Here is a 23,016-nt window from a genome sequence, read left to right as displayed (position 1 = left end):
AGACTATCCAGTGTGAGGTGGAGAGATGAGCCCCAGCTCCCGCAGCAGAAATGAGCCTCCCTCGCTGAACAGACACTGGTTAAAAAGCAGAGCAGGAATGGGGGGCTGAAAGGCCCCTCCTGTCTGCACAGGCATTCCCCAGGGAGGAAAAGCCACTGGTCCCAGCTCTGAGAACTGGTCCAAAACTCAAGCTCATAACTGCACCAAAGACCCTGGAGGGCAGGCAATGAATCCTGGATTTTCCTCTGCCTCATCTCCAACCACCCTTCAAAAGAAGGAAGCAGCAAAGACATGTCCAATCCCATGGGCATGCATTTGGTGAGCATCAAGAGTGGCCCAAGGAGCTTCAGCAGAACACCCAGTTTCTACATTTAGGTTTGAACTACATACAAAGGTGGCCACTGCCTGCGAGACAAGGACATTCCCAGTCATGGGCAGCAAAAGAGAAAGGTAACAAAGAATTGTTAAAGCAGAGCACTGAGATAAAGGGGCCCTTCTTTCTACTGCCTATTCTGACACCACATTAAACACTCCTCTACCAAAAAAAAGGTGCAATAGAACCCTTTCTTGACATCACAGGAACGCTTAAGACTAAGTTAACTGATTCAGGGCCTTGGCCTTCTTGCCAATCAAGTGAAAGACAAAATGCATCCAAGATAGTTCACATGAACAACAGATGACATTTTTAAAAATCAGACCTTATTCCCTGTGCACTCAATACTACTGTATCTTTCCTTGTTCTGTGTAAAGCATACAAGGTTAGAAGCAAAACAAAGTCTTCCCCCACACTTGATGTCACAGCGCCAGATGCCTTGCTGCCCATCTTCCCACACCTGGGGATGTTCCACGGGTACCCCACTGTTCCCATCCACACCCCGTCATGCTTAAATCAAGGAAAACAGTTTATCAGTGTCATTCCCTCCTACCAGCTTTTGGGCTGCTGAGGAGGTGCCACAAACAAAAGCAAACAACACGCAACGGCTCCGTTAGCATGTCCCAAGGACTGGCTCTGCACACTGGTGCCTGAGGAACAAGCACATTGCAAAAGCATTATGTTTCCAGTGGCAAGATGGATGGGAAAAGTGCCAGCCACTTGCTATAACCCTTTTGTCATGCCAATTGCTGGCTGCTATGAGGATGTACTTTAGATATCTCCTTAGAAAAGAGCTCTGCATCTCATCCTTCCAGATGGAGGAGGAATGATTCATACACACATAAGCATGCTAGAATGATGGCTGAAGAGAAAACATTTTCTTTATGTTTTCTGTTTTGCATTACAGGCATGCTCAGGGTCTTAATCACAGCAAAAAAAAATTGAACTGAAGTCAGTGACACCTCGTGCCCCAAAGAATGTTTGTACAAAACCCCAGTGCTACTTCTCTCTGGCCATGTTGCATGCACACACCTCATGTGCCTCATCCCCCTGCTCTCCCATTCTCACAGCATTTCTCTGCACAGAACACACAGCAGAATAACTCCACTGACATATCACACCATCACAAATTTGGGGAAAGGATCCAAGAGAGAGAGATCAGGAGTTGGGAGCTCTAAACTGACCACGGACTGACTTGCAATGTGGAAGAAAAGCAAAAGGATGTATTTTCTTTCCAGACACACCAAGTGCCTGTTTCTTTCCTGGAGGCCACCACAGGTATCCTCCTCCCCATCCCACCTGCACAGCAGCTCTGCCACACACTTGCACTGCTCTCAAGGCCCCTGTATCCTGTGAATCTCACTCTGCTCCTCAGCACTCAATTCCCACCCATTTACTTCTGGCCTCTCTGACTTGTGAAGTCCTTGGAGCAGAAATCATCTGTAAGCACCTGGAAAGTACCTGAAATATCCCCGAGTCCTACTGCAAATAAACAAGCAAACAGCAGTGCACAGGATGTGTATTAAGCCAACCATATAATAGTCATTTCTGGCATCAAAAATTAGGACTGTGTCTTCTTCCTATGGACCAGGAAAACCTTCAGATTTGCTTTCTCTGCTATTCACCTCCCTCTTTCCTCCATCACATTATCCATTTCTGGAATCCATGCCTCACTTTTTATTATAAATTATTCTAATCAGGGTTTGTGGCATGGCAGAAATCCAGCATAACCTTCAGAAATACACATGCACACTGGCTATACAGCTTCTTTATTTCACGAGCCTTCCAAAGAACCTGGTACAGGTCTGGGAGGATTTGGTATCCTTTGTCAGCATCATCCCTGTGGTGATGACCCTTTCCTAAAGGGTGCTAGATGCATTCACCTACACTATTTCCTCTCTTTGTAAAAATCTCTCATTAAAGACAGGAAAAACTGTTCAAGCAGGATTTTTTCCTCTGCTGTTTTTCAGGTTGAAATAGTGTGACTTAGAGGTGGCAAAGCGGCTGGAGAGAATATCTGAAGTCTAATGCAGACCTTCTTTCCCACTCCATCCTCCTCTGAATGGGAAGATGTAAGATAGGCTGGGTAATTGCTCCAGCTCCTTCAGAATCAGGGTTCAAGTATGAAAAAAAGGCAAAGAAAAATAAAAAATAAAACAAAAAACACACAAAAGGCCCAGAAATTATAAGGATTGTTAACTTTTCTTGGGCAAGGAGCACAGGCTACTTTAGTAGCTCTTGAAAAAAATCCCTACACTTTGTTTCTTCACGCTGCAACAGTTCCAGAAGGAATCTGGATCTGTGGCTTTCTCATAAAAGTAATAAGGAGGTTCTGAACCCCACACTAGAGAGGGGCAATAAAAAAACCCCACAACAACAAGCAATTTAAACACAGAGCACTGCCATCTTGTTAAATAATATGTTAAGAACTCATCTACAAGTCTGTCTTGGCCAATGAGAGACATCAATCAGGAAGATACAGTAATGCTCTCTAGCACGCAATTAGTCTCTGCTGTAAGCACTTTAACTCTGGATTTCTTGGATTATATTGTTGTTTGTAACAACTATTACTGTTGCTTTGTAGGAGTGATATGATAGCTGTCCAAGCACCACAATCAAATTATGCTACCAGGACATTTGGGCAAGGGATTATCACAGCAAAGGAAATGGATTATCACAGCTTTTATTCTGAACAAGGATAAGAACAAGATGAGATATCATTTTGAACATGGCAGGAGGGACAGAAGAAAACTGTATCTGAGATTTACTTTTTTACCTCCTCCCTCTTTTGGATTTTTCAAGATAGTCATGATACAAAAATCTGCCAATCTCAAAAGACAGAAACTGCCTTTTCTAGAATTTGCACTGAAATATCTGAGAACAGAATAAATTAAAAATATTCCAAATCAAAGGACAGTTAGAACAGCCTCCTTGGATTGGCTGAATGCCTGTTCCTGGGCATTTTCCCACTGCATATCTGCCACTATTTCCTTCACTTGACATCAGGAAACAATCATCACCACCACCAGGCCTAAAGACTTCAGCTCTGCTTTGAAGGTTTACCATAAGATTTGTTCCCTATCATGAAAAGGACTGCTCATCTTCCTTCAGTTGAGCAGGTTCAGCAAAGAACTGATGTGTTCCTTTGAAAAGGTTTAACAGTTTAAAGGTTCTCTGAAAAAAGCTGCATCTTTGCCCATCTTATTTTATACCTTAGTTCTCACACTGCACCTCAAAACAAGTATTAGCTTTTTTAACTTTACAAATATTGTTTGATTTTCTTTTAACAGTATTTTGGTATCTTCAACACATATGTACACACATACCCTTTGGTGGACCCCCCATTCTGACCTCAATTTCTTTGGCAACAGCCAAATATTCTGGACAGGATGAAGGAAAACACACCAGCATTAACACCCCTGTGATGCAGTTTGAGAGGTCATTATTAGCTATTACATATTACAGAGAAGAAAAGACAAAACCGGACAAGACAGCCAAATAAAGAGAAGCAGAAAAACAAATCTTAAAAAAAAAAAAAAAAAAAAAAAGTGAGCTCTGCAAAGGACAGAAGAAGCAAAAAACCTGCTTTCCTACAGCACAGGGCAGGTGTCTGAAAACTGATGACACCTGGGTATAATTTCTGGCTGTGGGCCTGACTCCTTCTAGATGACTGCACCAATCCAAGTCACACCTCCAACAGGCTCTCCCTTCACATTTTCCACAGGACTACAGGTCAGCAGTGGTAAAACCTTTTCCTTGCCAAGGACAGAGGACACTAAATATTATTGGCATGACACACTTCAACATGGACCTTGTGATTCTATAGGCAAGCAGCAACATTAGTAGTTGATTAAGGTGAGAAGGTACAATAACAAATAAAAAAAAAATATCTGGAAAGAAGTGGAAGGAATAAAACAACAACAAAAAAAGGAATTCAGCAGGACAGAAAGGAGGAAAGCAGATTATGAAAAGGTTCTTAAAAGGGGCAATAACAAAAAAAAAAAAAAAAAAAAAAAAAAAAAAAAAGGCATCCAGAGGAATATCTGACTTCATCTGACAGGTGGAAAACAGGGTGTGTTTCTTTTTTTTAATAACAATACTGAAATTGGGTGATCCAACAAGCAGTATTTTATTTTGCCCCACAGAAAATACATGAATATAGACTTGTACATTTTTAAGACAGACTCCAAGCTCTCAATGCACTTGTTTCCAGAACTAATGCTTTAACCACATTAGCAAGGCTATGACAAGACCACAGAGCAACTACAATTCCTCCTCTATCTAGAACCTGCTTTTTCAGAGTCACAATCACTACAGTAATTTTGCAGTTTTGAGAGACTTTACCTTCGTTGTTTCTAGGGATTCCTCCCTATTTTAAATGGTAGGAGCCCAAGAGGTTTTGTTCTGGTTCAGCTAAGATCTCTTTATCCTTTTTTCTTTCCCTCCCCCCTGTAGTTCTCTGCTTTTTAACTGGACACCCATGGCCAATGCCAGATATGAAGTACTGTGGATCACTTCAGCTCTGGGTAAATATTTTAGAGAATCAGGAATTTAATTGCAGATCACATTACTCCAATATCTCTGCCCCTCCTGTCACTTCACCTGCTTGCAATCATTAGAAAGCACAGTGTCATTTCTAAGCTGTAGCTGAGCACTAAAAGCACCATGCTGGCCTTCCCTGGATCTACTTAATTAGAGATTAGCAGAAACAAAGCATAGGGATACTATAAACATAATTTTGCCAGTTGAGCAGCAAACAGGTTTGGGTTACCAAAGAGATAAGAGTAAGGCTGCTGTTTTATCTGTGTGGCTGGACCCAGTCCCTTCACTGGGACCACACCTCCATCAAAATTCCCTCTGAAATGTCAACGTGAACCACAGCACGAATTTCCCAAGTTGCCGACCTTTAGTGTTGTCTGCATCACACCCCCAGCATTTGGGACTGTTTCTCTTCACACAAGAACATGCTCCACAAGCCTCATGACACTCAAGCTCCGTTACACAGGCTGCTCACATGCCATAGAGCAGAAGGAAGGAATCCGCGGGGTTGGATCTTCTCAGTCCCACAAAGTCCACCCAATCAGCACCCACCACAAAGGCAGAGAGGGGTTCCCCAAAATTTACCTTAGAGTGAATAAATCATTCCATCAAGAGTCACAGCACACAGCTACATTGAAACAGAATCATTTGAGGGTGAATTTAAGTTCGGTTTCAATCGGGAAGAGGAGAAGGAAAAGCAAAGCCCTCAGATTAGAAGACAGCCGTTCCCCATTTGCAGCTCCTCCCAATTAAAATGTTTTATATAGATCATCAGAACCTAATGCATCGTGCACGTTCCACAGTGTGCAGCATAAGGCTGTTGGTCTGTCATGTCTCTGTGAGAGCTCAGTGTGATGAATGATCTGGATACTTGTCTCTCTGGTATAAAAACAGGAGAAGCTTTGAGACAAAGAAATAAAGGCCAATGCATATTTCACATCTTACAGTGCCCAATATTATTCCTCCTGACTCACACCTCTGAAAACAGTTAAGGTCACTATTTCTCTTTTATTCTGAATGTGGATTTCAGTATCCTCCAAATCCTTGGGAGAATTTAATTTAAATCAGAAACAGGAATATCAGGAACATTGAGCATTTGAGCTACAACAAACAATGCCGCACCAACACGTCATGAGAAAAATAAGTGATCTTCCCTTTTGCCTCTCCTGACAGACAGACACACGTGAAGCCGCTTGCAGGCCAGGATGTTAGTGTGATTTCTGGAAGACAACCTAATAAATAAAGATTTTTAAGAGTTTTTTAAAAAAGCAAAACAAAACAAACCTGCACTACTGATTGCCGGAACTGAAAAAAACCCTGCCTTTCCAAATCAACTAATGGTTTGGCAAGCCTGCGTGAAAGGCAGACAAACAAATAGCATCTTTTCCTTTTAACATGGAATCTGCAATAAGAAAAAAAAAAAAAGAAATCAGCTTTTTATTGATCTCCATAATGCCATCTCTACAGCTTAACAAACTCACTCAGCTGCTAATGCTAATTCACTGATGCTATGGAGCCTTCCCATATAATTACACACCCTCCACTTTGCTGAGCCCCAGGGCGCTGTTTCTAACTTTCCAGAGGACCACTGCACCAAAAGTAGAAACAAACAAAAAAAATATATCTCTTTCATTACCCGAAGCAAACTGCAAACCAAATTTTGCCTATTTAAATGGGAAGTTAGACTTGTTTTTTTAAGACAGGGAATAATCTGCCAGTCTGCATATATTTTCAGATGCGGTATCATGACAACCAAATCTCATTTAAACTCTCCTCGCCTCTGTTACTTTTCTTCCTAAGAGCACACAGGAATACAACGTATCAATATTGCAACTACTTTGACTTCTGGCGAGAAATTCTGAAGTCCTTCACAGCTCAGAGGGGTTTCGAGAGGGTGATTCAGAATCAGACATGAAGACTTTAGTGAATGTCACCACAATTAACACTGCAAAAAAATTATAAAATCCTACCATTGCTACAGAGGTGTATATTTCAAAGATATTTTTATTAAGCTTTTCTTCTAAAAAGGCAACCCTGGAACACCTTCTAAACCAAATTTAAGGAAGATACCTTCTCCAAGTCTAAAATAAAAAAAATGTCCTAAATAATTAATGAAGTAAACTCTGCCATTTTTCTCCATTTCTCAAACAAATTCAAGCAGACAGCTCCAGTATGTTTTAGTGAGAGTTTTGTTCAATTAGGGACGGCAGGATTTGGCCCAATTGATCTAGTACTGTCTATCTGGAAAAAAATGTGATGGAGCTGTGCAGTGTAAACACCCTCCCCGAGTGACTGTACCCAGAGTCCCCTTTCCTGCTCCCCCTGTTTGCCCTGCCCTGGATATTTCAGATCCAACCATACTCGGTTCACCACATCCATCAAGATTCGATGTGCCATTTGAGCTAATATCACTTGATTTTGCCACGGTTTCCCATTAATACCTTAACTTGGAATCTGTTTCCTCTGAGAACGGTGAAATGCGTGGATTTTTTTTTTGTTCAACAAACAAACAAGTTGACAGTATCAATACGGAGTTGGAGAGCCTCTAAAAACAATCTAGTTTGCATAATTAATGTTAATTACAATAACATCTCAATCAGTGACACAAAGGCTTAGCAATGAACACAGTCATACGAGGAAGTGAAAACATGAAACAAACACGAAGGGATCTCGTCTTGTTCCGAAAGAGCATCAAACAAACTTCCAAGAGATTTACAAACAGGTACAGAAAGGCAGAAGACAATTCTGCCTTGTTAAGACATATTTGCTCCACAGGCTGCTTAGCTCGGAGCTTTTTTTTCCTGAGGTTGTAGCAAGAGAGTGGATCTGAGCTATGGACACACCAGATAGTATTATCTTCCTACAACATCACATCCAAGTCATTATCAACTGCTTTAAAGAAAACCAGCCCAGGGCCTGATGCTTCTTCTGCCAGTGATTTCAATAGCAAACACTCGAACAATGCGACGTGAATGTTTGGGGGGTGGGGGCGGCTCCAGAGACAAGAAGGGAATTAAGGAAACAACTCCAACTTGAGCACCGCGTATAAGTATGGAATCCCACAGGCGCAGAGGAATTTCAGGACAAGATAATTAATTTTTCAACAATCTTTTCCCTACTTTAGGCAGCCGCAAAAGGAAATCTAAACACGCAGAAAACTTACCTGCCCGTCTCACTTGGCAGCACAGAAGTCTTACACAGGGGAGGGGTTTTTGGTACGGTCACTTAACAAAGCAGATTTACATTTAATCCTCTGAAGTTTTCTTCATAGCCCGAGGGGAAAAAAAAATAGTTATCCAACAAGTTGTCATTTCAAGGAAAAGGGAATAAAATAGCTATGAAAAAAAAAAAAAAAACAAAACAAAACAAAACAAAAAAAAAAAAAAAAAAAAAAAAAAAAAAAAAAAAAAAAAAGCCCAGCCAAGCGCCACTCCAGCTCACCCGGATTGGCACTGTAGTACACAAGTAGTCACACAAGCATCGCAGGGAGCACTTGCGCAGTGAAGTGCCACTCGCAGTGAGTAAGGGTGGTGTAATTGGGTCTGATGAGGGGAGGAATCACCACGGCTTGGCACGTCATTACTACACGGGCCTCTCTCTCCAAACGTGAGTTTCTTGATTGCTCCCCGCATTAATACAAATCCGCTCTGCTGATGAAGTTACGCCGGTGCTAAACCGGTCCAACAGACCCCTCCCCACAAAGGCAAAATTTAAGAAGTTTTCAGGTTGTGTGGGGTAAGTTACCCCTTGGGAAAATGACTGATTTTCCATTTGATGTCAATATCACAGCTGATTTATTTTTCTTTCCTTCCCTCTATTTATAGATGACAGCGAGGCAAGGTTTAGTAAAGATTTAATTTTCTCTAGAAATTCACTGACCTTCTGCATACACTTGAGTACTCACTGAGTAAAGCCATACTTTACTAGGACTTATTTGCAAGGGTGTTTGCCTTTAGAAAGAGAAACTTTATGTGGAGGACTCCCAGAATGATGCTGGCCTTTCCTCTTAACAAAAGTTCAGTAGATTTATTTTTCAAGATGCCTGAGATAGATGATTTTGGAGCCCTGTGATGTTGGGTAAACCTTCAGTTCAGCAATTAACTTCCATATGATATAAATGACAAAACCCATCAATTAATATCAATAAATGAACCCAGCAGAGTGCTGAGGCTCTGGACCCCCTGTGCACGGGAGCGCTGCTGTATTTGCTGGGGCTTTCCACGCCTCTGTTTTATTTTGGCTGTTCTGTACCTACAGCACACGGGAACGTATACCACACTCACGTTCTAAAAATACATTAAGGGGAGGGGGAGGAAAAAAAAAAAAAAAAAAAAAAAGAAGGAGAAAAATCAATAGCACTGAAACAGAGACATAACCATTTCACATCAAGAGACCCAAACTCCCCGCTGCGGAGAGCGGCTTCCCCTTCCCGAAGACGCATGTTCCTGCCACGGCAGTGGAGCCCAGGTGCCAGGGACACATCCAGGGATGGCAGGGTGGGGAGGAGGATGGAGCACCTGGGATACAAAAGGTGGTTTCCCCGCTTTTCCAGGAGGGACAGCGGCCAGAGCCTGGCACGGACCGACCCGGGTACCCTCGCGTCAACCATCACCATAGCCTCGACCAGGGCGGGGGGAAAAAAAACCCAAAAACCCAAAACCAACCAAAATAAAATTATAATTACAATCGTGCCGGCAGCACCGCACGCATTAGAAGTTGGCAACGGCGCCAGGGGGTTATATCTATATATCCTTTTTTTCTTTTTTTCCCTCCCGTTCTCTGGCAGTGCGGGCGGGCAGTGCCAGGCTGCCGTGCGGGGAATGCCCCGGCTCGGGAGCGGCTGTGTGTGTGTGCCCGCCCGGCCCCGCGCCCCGGCCCGCCCGGGAGGGCCGAGCCCGGCACTCACCCGCTCCGGGGGCTCCGCGGCGAGGACCGGCGAGGGAGGCGCCCGGGGGAGCGGGCCCGCGGGGCAGGCGCGGAGGGACGCGCGGCGGGGAGGGATTTAACCCGCGGCGGGGAGGTCAGTGTGGAACCGGCCGGCCGTGCCCGGCTCTATCTATCCCATGCCGCCGCGGCGGCCCCGGGCGGCGGCCGAGCTGGCGGGGAGGGCGAGGCGGGTCGGCGGGCGGCGGGGAGGATGTGACAGGGTGACAAGTGCGGCCCGCCAGCCCTGTGCCGGGGGAGGGGGCCGGGGCAGCCCAGGCAGCGCCGCCCGCCCGCACACGGCATTGACGGCGCTGCCGTGACTCACACACGGGAGTTGGTCACAGGGCGGCACCGCGCGGGCGGGGGCGGTGGGGAGCGCCCCGCCCCTCGCCGGCCCGGCAGCCAACGGCGAGCCGCGGCCCGGCGGATTGACGGGGCGATCAGCCAATGGGAGCGCGGGCCGGCCGGCGGCGGCGGAGCGGCCCCTCCGGCCCAGCGAGTCTTCTGAGGACACTCCGCCGCCAAGTGCCGGGGAGGGCCGGGGGGAGCCCCGCGGGGCGGGACCCCGCGGGCCGGCCCGGGAGACGGCCAATCAGCAGCGAGGGCCGGGTTGATGGGCGGCGCGGACGACCAATGGGAAGCGCGCGGGGGCGCGGCGGGGAGCTGGTCACGCAGGGAGCGGGGGCGGCGGCCGCGGGCGGCGGAACCTGGGCGGGCGAGGCGGGGCCGGCGCCTCCGAGACCCCGGGGAGGGGAGGGGAAGGGCCGGGCCCGGAGCCCCCGCAGAGCGGGAGGGGGCCGGGGCGGATCGGGGCCGGCCTCGGCGCCGCCAAGGTCGTTTCCCGCGGGAGGAAGGAGAGCGGAGCCGGGCCTGGCCCAGGGGAGCGGGGGAGGCCCCGCTGGCGGCGGGAAAGGCTTGAGGAGGGGCCTGAGAGCCTCGGCTGCCCTCGGGATACCGGCCCTGGGAGCGGGAAACGGGGCCAGCCTGTCTCTGACAGGTGCCACGGCTCGGCCTCTTGGTTGTTTCCCAGTTCTGATAGATCTTTAGAGAACAAAGCACATCCCAGGAGCCGGCACGGTGTCAGAATTTCACCAGGTGAATGGAAAAAAAATAATAAAAAAAGAGAGCAATAGCACCGGCAGCGCAATTCCTCCTCTCCTGCTGCTGAGGGGAGGGCGGGAATTGACAGGTAGGGGCAGCAGCGGCAGTGGTGTAAAAAAGCCACGCTGTTATCACAAATGATTAATATTGGAGGAATTTATTTCGGGCACGAGGAGGAGGTAATGCCCAGGAGGAGTTTCCAGCAGATATTGGAGCCTCACCAACATTGTAATCCCCGTGAAGGAAATGGGATACTCAAATTGTGTTTCACCTCTTTGTGTATAAACTCTCGTGCTAAGACCTGCTTTTTGCAGTAAAAGCATAAAACAGCTGATAGACTTTTGTAAGACAACGAGGTAACAGAATAAAATACTACATTGGCGTTTTCACAGGCTGAAAAAACACAATTTTGTTTGCTTTAAAAACTTGTTCCATCAACAGACTGCTGCAAATACAGATTTTTCTTTCTTATTTTCACATCCACAGTAATTGAAGAGCTGAGAAATGGTAACCTGCAATAATTTGTTCATGTTTTTTACTTTAGAAATGATGGGAGTAATTGCAGGTTTTCTTCCTGCTTGCTTTTATTGAAATCCAAGGGAGTTGGAGAGAAGATTTCACAGTTCCTCATTTGAAGCAGGAATTGTTAAATCGTACACCAAAAAAATAAAACAGGTTCTCAGATTTGTGTCTTAGCATCTAAGGCCCCGTTCTGCCAGCCTTGCCATAGTGTCTTGCAAGAAATCCAAGATGGACAGTGCACAAATTGCTCTAATGTGAAAGCAGAAGAGACTAAAACCATTAAAGCCATCCTGTCACAAGGAAAAAAAAAAGAAAGGAAAAAAAAAGGTGGTAATAAGGTTTTCTTTTCAACTAATCATTGGGAATAATGAAGGATGTTTATAAAGAACATTTATAAGTTTGAGTGACTCCCATTTTTTAATTGATAGCAGAAGCAGAGAATTTAGGATCTGTCATCTTCCTGCCCCCCTCCCCCCCGCCATTAGCCAGAGGTTAAAATACTTGCAGGGTTCTGCAGCCTTCAGCAGTGCACAGACTGACTCATGCTTGGAGACTTCTGAAGGCCACACTAAAGAGAGCTTTGCATCAGGTCCTGTGCAATTTGGCAAACAGAATGAACAGAGCATTCACCATTCACTGATAGATGAAATATATATATATATATATATAAACATATACACACACCTCTTCAAAGAACTGAAAAGGGTGGGAATCTCAGGGCAGACAAATGTCTTTTTGTAGCTGTACCTTCTTTAACAGCAATAATGAGAGAGGAATTGAGCTCGTGAGTTTGGGCACAATTGTTTCTGGCTGGTGAAAGCCTAGAAGCAATCATCCCGTGCTCCTGCACAGCCTTCCACGGGGGCTTTGCACACACTTCCAGAGACAGCAGCTGAGGGAATATTTCATATCATCACGGCACTGCAGCTTTCCCAATATGCAGCAGGTTTTTTTCAGGGCCAGGCTCTGGCAGGGAAGCAGTTGTATGAAGGCTTTTACTTTTAAAGTCTCGATTTCACAGCTACAGAGGAAAGTTTGAGAATGTGGCCTGCCTGCTAAACATGATGGTGTGGTGGTGAGGCTCTTCAATTACTGTGGATGTAAAAATAAGAAAAAAAAAAAAAAATCTGTATTTACAGCAGTCTGTTGATGGAACAAGTTTTTAAAGCAAACAAAATTGTATATTTCAGCCTGTGAAAAACCAATGTAGTCCTTTATTCTGTTATTATCTTACAAAAGCCTATCAGCTGTTTTATGCTTTTACTGCAAAAATCAGGTCTTAGCACAAGAGTTTATACACAGAGACAAAGAGGTGAAACACAATTTGAGTATCTCTGAGGTGGTTTGGGTTGGGTTTTGCACATTTGGTTGTTTAGGACTGTGCTTGCTCCAGCTGAACGGAGCTAAGCAACTCCTCAGACTGGGCTTAGAAGTTCCAGCTTTTCTACCAGACTGTTTCAGGAGTGCTCACAGGTAAACCAGGACCTCTTAGAGAAGGATCAGCTCTGCAGGGATAGTTGTCCCAGCTCTGAGATCCAGCAGCTCTCCCCTTGTAATTTATGTGTGGGGTAAAACTGCAGGAAGTGTGTCATGGGTTTGGCTTCACCTGAGAGAACCAAACCACAAAATCCAGAGTAAAAGGAGCTCGGGCAAGCAGGTCTGCTCGAGGTGTGCAGTGTGCCTGGAGCTGGGGTAGGTCCCAGGGGCTTGATGCAGCTCTTCCACCCTTGTGGGCAGAGAATAATTCCCCTGAAGCTCATGGGTTTGAAGTTTCAAAGCCTGAATCAATTTAAGGTCTGGCAAGAGGGCCTGATCCCTCCTGATCCATGCACATCCCAAGCAGTCAGAAGTCTTTGCTGCCATGGAGGTGCCCTGCTGACATAAACTTCACTTCCAAATAGATCTTCTAGGGAGCATCAGAAAGTGTGTACCATGTTGAGGGGAACAACTGCTAAAAATATTTGTTCTTCTGAGCGTAATTGAGATTATTTTGTTGATGGTTTCACACAAAGACCTTGGAGCCTGGATTTTTTACTGCATCACAGCTGTTTACAAAATATGATTGTTTAGTTAGTTATTGACCTGGGGGAATACCTTTAAAAACCTGCAAATACTCACTTGTAAGTGAATAAAAGCAGTGAATTTCCTTCATCTACGTTTACTTTTTGAAAACATTCCCATCAATTAGATTAGTGGCTAGAAATGTTCATGGAAAGATTTTTAAGCCCATTTTAGATTGTATTCTAAAACGGAAAGCAGAATTTTATCTCAAAAACAGTCATCTTACCAGGTGTTACTTTATGTTCTGGGAATGCAAACCAGTATTATGTGTCTGATTTGTTCAGGATTTGTAGCTCTGCTGTTTATCCAGTCTTGCCTCTTTTTCTGCCATGCTGATTCCTAGTCCTCTGCTGTGCTAGGGATGGAGAATTGAACATTTTATTTGTTCACTTCACACCTTCTGCATTTCTCCCTTGAACAGAGGGCTCCTTTCTTGAGCAACAGTGAAACTAAACCGCTATCACAAAGCAAACTTGGGGCCCTGGAATATAAAACCACTCCCTGCAATATTTAAATTCCATTGAAAACCATCCTCTGCCATAGGCCTATAAACATTGTCCAGCTGCAATGAGTTTACCAATTCTTGGAAACCATCTGTATTTAGCAAAGAAATAAAAATACTGTGTGCTGAAACAGAGATAATTGCCATTTTATACATTTCATTTAGATATTGGGGACTTCTGATCCTTTCTCTGTGAAGTAGAACTGGGAACAAAAGTATACCAGTATAATATACTTACTTTTTAAAAATGGCATTCATCTTTCTAAATAGTTATATGAGAAATACTGGGTTTATTACAAGACAAACAATTTAATTCTGCAGTTTGACAGATTGAGATTTAAATGTAATGTCATTACTACCATCACATAATCATGCTCATGTGCATTCTCCAGAAGTTTAGCGTCATATTCCCAATCCCTTTGCTTTGCAAATGACCAGGAGAGAAGATCCAGAGCTCACATTGCAAGAAAATAGGTCCTCCTTTACCTGAAGGCAAAAAAAATCTGCAATGTTTTATCCCTAAATCATATAATTTATACACATTTGTAAGCAGCTCTTCACTGTGTTGGTTCTGTTGGTTACAACATTTTCAGCTGTCCAGTGTCTGTCTCCCCACACAGCACTGCCAAACACCAACTTCTCCCATGGCTTTAAAACTCAAATTACTTCACTAATATCTTGTAAATGCTTCTGTTCATACAGCTTTATAGCCTGGTTTACAAACATTTCCAGCCTAATCCATGAATTTGTTGCTTGTATTGTTCCACTACCAGAAACCACATGACATTTACTATATTAAAATATTAAAATACAGTAGTGAACACTTCACTCTCATGTCCAAGGTCTGAAATGCAATAAATATGGGGTTTTCCCCCTCACATTTATTGTAGAAATTAACAGAACTTTTATGTAGAGCTCTGAAATGCCTAATTGGGTGTTTGTGTGCAAACCTCCTCAGCCATGTGTGCCACCTGCAGCACCTCAGCAATTACCAATTGTCATCTGATTGCAGCCCATCCAAGGCAGAGCCTGTGTGGTTTTTCCTGCTTAGGAATGGGGTGGCACAACTGCAGCACAGGCAAAAAAATCATAAATGATAGCAAAGAACCAAGCACATTCCTCTGTCAAATGGCAAGGGTCAGCTACTGGTAACGGGGATGCTTTTATGTGGTCAATGAGAACAAGATTTACTTTTAGGAAAGCCTTGGTGAGAAAATTTCACACACAAAAATCAGAGAAAACAAAGCTGGACAAGGATGCTGAATTCAAGAGTAAGTTACATCTTATGAGGTTTTTGTCCAGCTCAAGTTGCAAGTCCCTCAAAATCAGGATTTTATTGTAGGAGAACAACTGGACATTTACTGTGAGTCATGATCACCTTACACACTGGTGCTGGCAGAAAATGGGGTGTAAATAAAAGGAACAATTTTAGTCATATGGCAAAAGTGCTTTTACATTTTAATTGTACTGCAGAAAGGTCAAGGTTGGATCTTTGTCAGTGCAGAGATCATTGGCTTTAGTGGTTTATGAATGTGCCTCTCCAAAACTGAAGAAATAGGAACTGAGGAATAAATCAAAATTTTCATGTGCAGGCTGTTGCTTCCCATCTGCTTTTAAAACAGCCTTCCAGAGGCATCCTGAAATTTTACTGCCTTATCCCACATTTCCAGGGTGACCATGGAGTTCTCAAGGCAGGGCTAGAGCGTCTCCAAGTTGAGAAGCATGCAACGGTGAAGTGTCCTGGCTGTCGTTTGTGGTAAGGGGAATCCGTAGGTACTGATTTGCCTTTGAAAAAGGTTCTGTAGGCTTTCAGCTCTGCAGAGAAGTGGTGTGAGGAGAGGGGTCAACGGGGTACATGGCTCTTCAGTGCCACAATGTGCACCTTCCAGCATGGTCAGATGAGAAGGGGAGCTTTCCCTTTGCCAGGACACTTCCCATCAACTTGTTCTTGGCCACTGGCAGCCCACTCACCTTGGCAGACACAGCAAATGAAATTGTGTGAAGCCTCTAAAGGAGCTGCATAGAAGGAATAAGAATTTCCTTTCCTTTACCCAGTTTTCAGTCCCACATGACCTGGTCATGACACAGCTGCTAGTAAGACACCTTTAGCAAGAGCCTCCTTCACACTGAGGTTTAGTTTGGATCAGAAAGTTACAAAGGGACAAGCTTGTCAAGAGAAAGTAGAATGCTCTTGCTTCTGTGGCCAAAGGTTAAGCATCATCCCCAGGTTCGAATGAATTTCCTGTATCTTCATTTTGATGAGCTACAGAATCACAGAAGAGGTCAGATTGGAGAGGACCACAGTGATCAGATCCCAACTCCCTGCTCAGGCAGGGTTGTCCTAGAGCACATGGCACAGGAGCATGTCCAGATGCTTCTGGAATACTTCCAGTGAAGGAGACTCCACAGCCTCTCTGGGCAATCTGTCCCAGTGCTCAGTCACAGCACAGGAAAGAAATGAATTTTTCCTCATGTCCGTGTGGAACTTCCTGAGCCTCAGTTTCTTACTCTGGCCCCATTGCCCGGCCCCGCAGGGCAGAGCCTGGTCCCTCCTGTGACCCCTCCCTGCAGGCACTGACAGACATGGAGCAGGTTCCCTCTCAGGGTCTCTTCTCCAGGATGAACAGCCCCAGCTCCCTCAGCCTTTCCCCAGAACTGAGCTGCTCCAGTCCCTTGATCAACTTTGTTTCTGCTGAACCAGGAGCTGGACCAGAAGCTCAATGTCTCTTATACTGAGGAGCCCAGAACTGGACACAGTAAATACTACAGATTATAATAAATTTGAAAAGCATAATGCATTAACTTTGGGACCAGCTGTTTGCAGCTGAGTGTGCCATTCCTCTCCAAAGAGAAAAACCCTGGCCCTGTTATTTGTCTGCCTCAGCCCTCTGGGGATGTGCCTGGAGTTGGTGCTGGACATCCTGCCCTGCAGTGGGACAGAGCCCTGGAGCCTCCAAGTCCACAGAGATAAGCACGGAGCAGGGTGCCATAGAAAAACTAAGACGCAAAGTGATTTATTTAAAGATAAGACTGAGGAGACACCCCCACCCCTTGATTGCTTTAGCCCTGAAGTGCTGATGGAGCTGCAGGAGCCTCTCAGGTGAGCCAGTGGTTAATTCAGTGAGAAAGCAGAAGAATAACTTGCTCCAGATTTAATTCCCACAGTCGTCCTCTCTTACCTCTGTTGTAAACCTGAGGGCCTGTGTGCAGATGGGAGCGTTTCTGTTAGAAATGCTTCTGACAATAAATACTGTGAAAATCAGCATTGTTTTGTTAAAAAAAGAATGGATGTGCACCTCCAGTGACCTCTATTTTTCACTTCACTGAAGTGATCATAAATGGCTTTACTTCTCCATCAGTGCCTTTGCTGTGGACACTAGGCATTGTTTTTATCTCACTGCCCACATCCAGGTGTACTGAACTTTTTACTCACGTTTCCAAATGCTGCTGGAGCAGATTGTGCTTTTGCAACAACAGCACTTCAAAACTTATTGCTGTGGTTATCCATGCCGAAGGAGGACCCAGGAGTGGATGTGTGGGTACAATTTCCATCCACAGCTCTGCTTAGCCCTCACTGACTCATCCACCAGCACGGGAACAAGGCAGGGGCTGGAGAGACGTGGGTGACAAGGGTGGAGACCACGAGTCTGTCCTTCAGAGGGTGAATGTGGGAGCTGAAGCCCGGCCCTGCAGTCAGGAGAGCACCAGATGCTGTGGGCCAAAATAAGGGTCAGGGCTCAGCCCGGGTATTGGAGAGAGACACACAGGGAAGCTCCTGACAGGGACTGGGGAAATCTGCCAAGCTCAATAGAGAGGTCTCCCCCTCTCTGGTCTGTATCCAGCCCTGCTGAGGAGCAGCCAAGCCAATGCCAGGAACTGGAAAGTGAAACTGCGCAGAGAGGAGGAAAAAAAAAAAAAAAAAAAAAAAAAAAAAAAAAAAGGCAAAACGAGAAAGAAATCCGGGCTGAAAAGGAGGAAAGAACACCAGAGTGAAAGGCCGGCATGCTGGAAATAATTTGCTCGGACTGAATCCGCTATCGGAGGGGCAGAAATTGTGCTGCGCTGGGGAATACGGCACTGGGAGCTCGCTGCTGTGCTGACAGCATTGCTCCTGCTCCCCCTCCGCGCCCGGCGGGATGGAGGCAGGGAGGGAGGGAGAAAAAGCGAGGCCAAGAGCTTTCTGCGGTCGGTGGGGGCCTATAAATAGCCGGTGAAGTCTTGTAATACCGATGGGGTGCGTCAGCAGGCCCTCTCGGCCCCGCTCGGCACAGCCCGCCAGCGGCAGCGGAGGGAGCTGCGGCCGCCCCGGCCCGGCAGCTGCGCTTGGCACCGATGGGGCCGGGACAGGGGGCCGGGAGGCGCAGAGGGGGTGCCTTGAACGCTCCCTGCCGCAGTCAGCCTCGAGGAGAAAAGGGGGGAAATGATTCCACGCGTCCCTGCCAGCCGCCTCGCCTCGCCCGAGTGTCGTGTTCTGGTTGCTGCCCTTGCGGCTGCCCGGCTGTGCCTCCCCTGGCTGGGCTGTTGGGAGGGTTTATGAAATGCTGGGGCAAATGGGGGTGCGAGGGCTGTCCCTCCCCTGGCTGGGCTGTTGGGAGGGTTTCTGAAGTGCTGCTGAGCTGTTTGCTCGCCCACCTCACTCCTGCTCTCCACAGGCTGGTTCAGTGCCTCCCCTTCTCCTCTGCAGGTTCAAACGCTGCTCTCAAAGCTGACTAAAGGCAAGAGTCTGAGGGATGCTAGTGAGCATCTCTAGCCCAAATTTCCCGTCGATGTCACCATCACTCCACGCCACTGGAGATAACCCTCCCAAAAATAAAGCTGCTGCTCCTGCCTGGTCCTTTTAGGCCATTGCTGTCTAATGCAGATTTCAGGACTAGAATGAGAGAGGACCTGGCCCTTGCTTTCCTGAGCTCGTGCTCTCAGCCCCCATAGCAGCAGTGGCAAAGCACTTCTTCCACAGAACTTGTATCTAAGACAGTACAAAAAGCTTGCATAATCATGGGGATGAATTTTTATATTGGTTAAAATTAGTTATTTCCAGTTGCCCCCCCCCCTTTTTTTTTTTTTTTTTTTTTTTTTTTTTTTTTTTTTTTTTTTTTTTTTTTTTGCAACAACACTATATTTTCTGGGCATCTGACCTGCTTCATATCAGTCATTTTTCCCATCTCTTTTGTATTCTTAATTCCTCCTTGGAAGGTTTGGCAAACTTGGATGCAATTTGATGTATATTTGGAAGAGCCAAATATATGATGGAGTTAATGGAGTTTCACTTTATCTTTTCTTAACTTCTTAAATTTCAGTGACTCACAATGTCACTGATAAAAGGATGAGGATGGAGTAGCCAAATCTCACCAGTTTCCACCCTCTTCCAAAATAAATTTTTAATTATGGGACATTCTTGAAGTCGCTCACATCAATCCAATGGAAAGAAGCAGAGTAACCTGAGGACAAATTCTTCTTATATGGATCTATTAGATAAAAATCAACTTGTTAAGAGAACACGCCAGGTCACAGGCAAGCAGACACAGGTCTTTCTGATCAGCCAATGCCTTGAGATGTGCTCCTTTTCAAGGGAGGTGATAATTTCTCCCAGATTTGAGTCTCTCTGTGGGGCCCACAAATGCCACATCAATATCCAGTGGAGGAACCATCTCTCTGTGACATCACACTGCACCCAGCAGCTTGAGACCCCTTCAGGCATCTTCATTTCCTAAATTCCCTGAAGGTGGTGAGGCTGTGGAGCAATGTGGAGTTGGCTAAGTGCAGCCTCGGCAGGAGGAGGAGGAGCAGTTTTCTGTGGATATTTCAGTAGCCAGCAGGTTTAGCAGTACAAAGCCCAGCACAAAAAGGGGATGATGAGGTTGTGGTTAATCTTTTTGGTATCATTGGAGATTGGTGGCACATAAGGTGGGCTTTGCTGTGTCAGGGGACACTGCAGTGCTTGTAGCAAGTGATAAAATGTCACTGAGAGCGAGCAGGACTATCTCCATGTAGGAACAACTCACTTGAAGCTAGGTCACCCCAAGCATCACTGTTTTCTCAGCGTCTGAAAGCTTCAAAACACTTATTGTTGAGAGCTTTTTAAAAGGATGGATGTAGAAAGAATTAGCAATCCTGCCTCCCCCTCCAAATAAACCCACCCTAAAATCCACTGAATAAAATACTTTATATCAAACTTCTGTCTAGTCTGACTTCTAGGAGGAGACAGTGGAGATGGAAACAATCAATAAATTACTATCATGATATTATCTCCTCTAAAATGTAAATGTAATAAATTGTGCACTGAATGTTTGAGCCAGGCTCACCCTCAGATGTGCTCTCCTGTTTCCCTTTCCACCCAAGCCATGTTAATTAATCTGAATAAATTTGGATATATATTTTTTTTCACAGGCAAAAATAAAATGTGACTTAAAAGAGGCCTAAAACATTTTTTTTTTTCCTAACAGTGAGGTCCATGCTGACAACAGGATGACGCCAGCTGGGATCTACCTTTCTGATCTGAAATCATGAGGATTACTCACATGTCTAAAAATAAGCCCATGCTGAAATTCCCTTGTTGGATTAAGATCTAAACCCTGCAATTGTCACTTTTCCCACCAGTGTCAGTGGCTTAACTGAATATACTGTCCACATTGCTGCCTGGCATTCCTGACATTTCCCCTTTTGCTGGAACTTCTCCATGTCTCTGTAAGTTTATTTTACATTATCGTTGCTTGCTTGTTCTTTTCACCAATTCATCACCTTTCCTGCTACATTCCTTTCCCCAGCCATACATAATCTCCCATCCTGTCCTTTCCATTCCTTCTCCAAGGTTTACCACGCACTGCTTCAAAACTTGGGAGAAGATATCCAAACTACAAATTTCTGCAAGTGGTGGGAAAAGTATATACAGATTTACCCTGGATTTGTGTCTCTTCCATGCAAGAAGGAGTAGAAATGTTCCCAGGGTTGGCCCAATTTGCTGCTAGGGACACTCTGGTGTCTCATAAGCCTTGTGCTGACACAAAGTCATCTCCAGGTGACAGGCAATCTTTTGGATCTCTCTGAAGAAAAAAGTGAACTCGTGGTTTAGTCACATGTGGAGAAGTAACTAAGAGCAGACACGAGGAAAAGGCAAAGATTTCACACGAGTCCAGTATTTTATTCTCTGCTTTGAAATAAAGGAGTTCACAAACAGGTTTTTAAACTCACAAAGATGCGTGGAGTTTGACAGGGCCCATGTGTGAGCAGAATATTAAACACTCTTGAAGCACAATTACCTCTACAGCCACTTTTCCTGGGTGCAACCCCGCCCCCAGCTCTGGTCTTACACAGGAGAAGTTAAGTCACAAACATCATTTCTCATAATGCAGAGAAAGCTCCTCCCATCCTTGTTTACAATAAACAACCATCCCTGTCTGAAAGGAAATAATTTTCCCTCTCTGAGCTGCTTATTTTTTTCCTCTTGGCCTTCCTCACCACTGCATTGATCAGTGTCTCAAAGAGGTCTTAATTTGAGAATTTTCCTAATGCACAATTGTGTGTGAGATTAAGCTTTTTCCAAGGATTTGCTGGTACAAAAGAAATATATTTCACAATAAGAAGAACAATTGCCATTCTAAATATCAAAGCATGATGATACACACTTTGTAGTTCTGCTCTAAAGAACACTTTTGTTTCAAATTCCCTCTTTTCAGGAGCTGCTGCTTCTGAAATTTCTCACTGTTGTTAAGTAGCCCAAAGGGGGATTTTGTGTGTGTGCTTGTGTGCATGGGAAGTTTGGCATAATTCATTCAGGATATTGAGGTAATGGGGTTATTCTAAGCATGAAACGAGCTAATTTTCATGCCTTTTGGAAGCTGTTCTCCTGTTTGCCTAATTTGAATTTGCTTCCCTCTTTGAAGGGTTATTGCAGCTGATGTGTCTGATGTGAGCAGGGCAGCAGGGATTGGTCCTGACATGGGTCCAGGCTCTTCTCCATCACCTGGGGTAAATCCTGCCATCACCTGGAAGTCTCATGGTACCCCCCCCAAAACAGATAGGAGTGTCCTTCAAATTTGGGAGATGCTCAAGGTAATTTTTTCAGGCTCATTGCCTCACTGGGCTGAGTGAACTGTGATTTTTAGAGTGCACTCAGACCCTCCTCACCAAACAGAGGAGGCAAGCAGCAGCACCTGCTCTTACTCATCCTCCAGTCCATCCCACCTCCTTCATGTCAGTCCCCTGAACCACAGGTTAGGTGCTTTGAGTGTATTTAGAGGACTGGAAATGAATGAAGCCTAAAATCCCACTGACAGCACAGGAGGTTAGGTGCTGAACTGGTTTAGATGCTTTCAGACCTTCTCGTCCCACAGCAAACTTCTGCCAAGCTCCTACTTGTATCTTTAAGGGGTGAAATTGGGAGGTTGAGCTGTGAGCTTGCACACTGTGCTTATGTGCCTTTGCTCAAAGCCTTTGAAATCCTTTCCCTCAATTTGATTAGACAACAATTTACAGCTGATTCATGCCATATCCCAGCCCTTCTCACTGTTATCCTGAAAGTACATTTGCAGAATGCATGATTCTGATTTGTAACACCCATAAGCACTGCTGCTACTTCAGCTAAGCCTTGCATTTACTCCACAGTCCATATGATGCTGTTATTATGGATATGACAAGAGACCCTCAGTGATTTGGGCAGGCCAGGCCCCCAAATTCCAGCGTGGTTGGGAGCTGCATGTTGTGCCAGGCAGAGGAGGGATGAAAGGTTTGCCAAGGGAGGTTTCATTTCACCTCAGAGCTGTCCCCATGCTGCAGCTGGCAGGGGACCAGTGCAGCTCCTGGCATCCTTCCTCACCATTCAGGGTGGCTCTGATTTATGCCTGGCTCCAGTGGCCCTCCAAGGGCTGTCCCATACAGGGACATCCCTTATCTCCTGGCCATCTCCCACGATTTCCACCCAAGCCTGGTTTTGGGCAGAGAAGTAAGGATTACTCTGCTTATACTTGGCATATCTAGAGATCCCACTTATAGAGGA

The 23,016-nt window shown here is 45.3% G+C and overlaps 1 protein-coding gene across 2 annotated transcripts in view; it reads right to left on the bottom strand.

Moving 5' to 3' along the window:
• Window positions 1-8,537, bottom strand: part of SERTAD2 (SERTA domain containing 2) — a 76,976-nt gene extending 68,439 nt beyond the window's left edge. Inside the window, exons 1-2 of one of the 2 annotated variants that reach the window (XM_083858158.1) lie at window positions 8,076-8,537; window positions 6,197-6,314 (exon numbers count right to left, since the gene is read on the bottom strand). The gene's annotated coding sequence lies outside the window, so the exon portion shown is untranslated. Of the gene's footprint in view, window positions 1-6,196; window positions 6,532-8,075 lie in introns of those variants that run through there. The other variant, XM_083858157.1, reaches the window with a different exon arrangement.
• Window positions 8,538-23,016: the final 14,479 nt, after the last annotated feature.

The sequence above is a fragment of the Zosterops lateralis genome, assembly GCF_965231275.1.
Source record: "Zosterops lateralis genome assembly, chromosome: 3".
In the NCBI taxonomy this organism is placed as follows: Eukaryota; Metazoa; Chordata; class Aves; order Passeriformes; family Zosteropidae; genus Zosterops; species Zosterops lateralis.
This window is presented reverse-complemented; position numbering and strand designations above follow the sequence as displayed.